We start from the raw sequence: 2887 nt of genomic DNA on the forward strand, positions 1-2887 counted from the left end.
AAACAAAAACAGGTAACGACAGTAATGAAGGCTGGTCAGCAGGACACCATCACACACCAACACAGCGAAACTGTGAGACACTGATAGACCAAGGTCATGAAGCCTTCCCGAGCTGTTTGTACAGTGCTGCCAACCTAAGTACGTGGCTGCAAGTTCACAAACTTAATCGTCAGACCTTGTGTCAATTGTGCTACGCTAGCACCTCGGTATCTATGGGGATTTTGAACAGGACCCCACTGATTCTAAAATTCAAGGATGCTTGAGTCCCTGATATATAATGGTGTGGTATAATACAATTGGCAATCCATATTCTTAGGTTGTACATCCCTGGATTCAGGGGCTGACTGTATTATGATACTTTTTGACATCTAAGTAAACAGCTATGTGTATATCTGTATGTTTCTGTCTCTATATGGTTAAGCCTACAAAGGTGTATGTGAGTACATGTGTCTGTTTATTGGAGGGACCCAGTATCATCACTTTTCTTTCCTTCCAGTATTTCTGTGGTGTCAGTATTCCATTCAACATTTAATTGTGAGCCAGATGACTTTTTATGTTCAAGATAAGGTAAGGATCTAGGTTGATCCTTTATTTCCTTTATTTCCTTTTCCAAGTTATTGGAGAAGAAATTATTTTTCCAATGTCATAATTAGAAAGTTAATTTCTTCCCTGTTAGTATATGATACTAGCATGGAGAACAACTTGTGAATTTCGAGTATTCATATTGAATCTGGTCACCATACTGAACATCGTTTTTAAGATAACATTTTTGACAGATCACTTAATTTTTTCCTTTTAATTCTCTGATGTTTTTTCCCCGACAATAATATATGAAAATATTCCTGTGGTGCAAACTCAGGCTCCATCATACTGGGCTTAAAAATAATTAATGTTTTATTAGTTTGTTCTCCTAGGTTTTCTATACATAGATGTATACTCTCTAAAACTAGAATAAAAATATCAGGAAAGATATAAAATCAATTCTAATTTCTTGTATTTTGATTGGAAAGTTTTTCAGCAAAATTTTTATAATATTGGAAGTTGGTAGCCAGCTCCTAGCTCACTATGAATACCAGAGACATTCCTATTTAACTCTGAAACAAGACAAGGATGTCCAGGAAAACCACTTTTATTGCAGATACGTTAGTGATGTCATTTAATCTTTCCCTTAACTTAGGAAGGCATCCTTTATATAGCATATATTTAATCTTGATTAAATACCATAACACAATATTGTTATAGATGAGGAAACCAAATGACAGAGTGGGGAGGAACTTGCTGAGGGACAAGTGGGTTTGAACCCAAGACCCTGACATCCTGGTTTGTTCTGTTCACTAGACCTTGTTAGTCACTTGATCTTCCAGCAAAAGCAAAACATCCATTTGTAAATAGCTTAAAATTTTATAAAATGGAGAGTCCTCAAAGAGTTAAAAGTAGATCCTCCATTTGATCCTGCAAGCCCATTATTAGATATCTACCCAATAGAAAAAACGTTATTCAGTGTAAGGACATTGGAATGTTTATAGCAGGCAGCCCAATTTACAATCGCAAAGGTATAGAAACAACCTGAGTGCCCTTCAACCCATGAACGGATTAATAAACTGTGGTGTATGTATACTGTGGAATAATATCCAGCCATAGGAAAAGATGTAAATTTTGTATCTTTTGTACCATCCTGGAAGGATTTGCTGAACATTCTCTTAAGTAAAGGAACACAAGAATGGGAAATTAAGTATCCTATGTACTCAGTACTAAATTGAAACTTAACAGCAATGTGCTATGTGAGAGAAAAACTCAATTAAATTAAGAATCCGGGAGAAAGGAAGAGGGCTTGTCAAATTCCCACCTAAGGGGTAAGATGTACAGGTAAATGGCATCCCCAGGAGAAGGTCACAACTGCAACTTGGATTTCACCTTACAAATGCAAAAAATATAACCTAATCATATGTACCCTCATATTCATCTGAAGTTTAAAAAAAAAAGAAATTTAATAAAATGCTTTTACATGCTTCACTTCACATTTTCTCAGAATTAACCTTTGAATTAAGTAGGCCCATAATCGTTCCAAAGTCATACTAAAGAGATACTGAAACTTAAAGTCCCTTACTCAGAGATGGTTTTGCTACATCATGGGGTCTGTCCTACATTTCCTGAAAAAATGTAAGTCAAAGAACTCAAAGAAAAGCTACCTTCTCTTCAAAGATGCCTCTGATGCTTTAATTAAAACTGTGGGTTGTCTTTCTCGTGTATTTAACAACATTGAGTTGTGTAATTTTGTGAGAGGATTGGTGTGAGTTTAGGGGTGTGAGAAAAGCCAGCCTGGAAGACTGAATGTACAATTATCCTGGAAAAGAAGAGCTATCAGGGAATTTCCAAACTGCCATCTGGATAAAATCTGTGTGAGAGAGGGTGATAAACTTTTTCCCTCCAGTTTCCAAACTCAGAAAGGATAGTCTTTGATATTGTATTTTGAATGGAGGCTGGGATCCTCATGGCTTCCTGGAGGTTTTACCAAGCATTGATACCAGTCTAAAAGCTGATATGATTTCCACCTTTCTTATAAAGGGTAATTATGGAATTTTATAGTCCTTTCAGTCTTTCTACTAGAAAGAAAATGTAGATTTATTTAGGGTTTAGATGAGTGTGTTGTTCCTGGGTGCCTCCTGGTGACCTTTATCCAGATTTTTGGTCCTATGACTAACATCAGGTAGGGTGGGGCAACATTTGCTTTATCCTGAATTACAATGGCATGAAGAAGCTGGAAAATACCATGAAACGTGTGTCATGTGGAGTGGCCTCAGTGAGGAAAATAGTACTCGAGAGATTTTTTAAAGGCAGGCTGAATTTCTCCATGCTAAATTCTACTGATAAAGGTGTGTGTGTGTGT

This window comes from Otolemur garnettii, unplaced genomic scaffold (genome assembly GCF_000181295.1).
Source record: "Otolemur garnettii isolate 467f Iridium unplaced genomic scaffold, OtoGar3 scaffold00039, whole genome shotgun sequence".
Taxonomy (NCBI): Eukaryota; Metazoa; Chordata; class Mammalia; order Primates; family Galagidae; genus Otolemur; species Otolemur garnettii.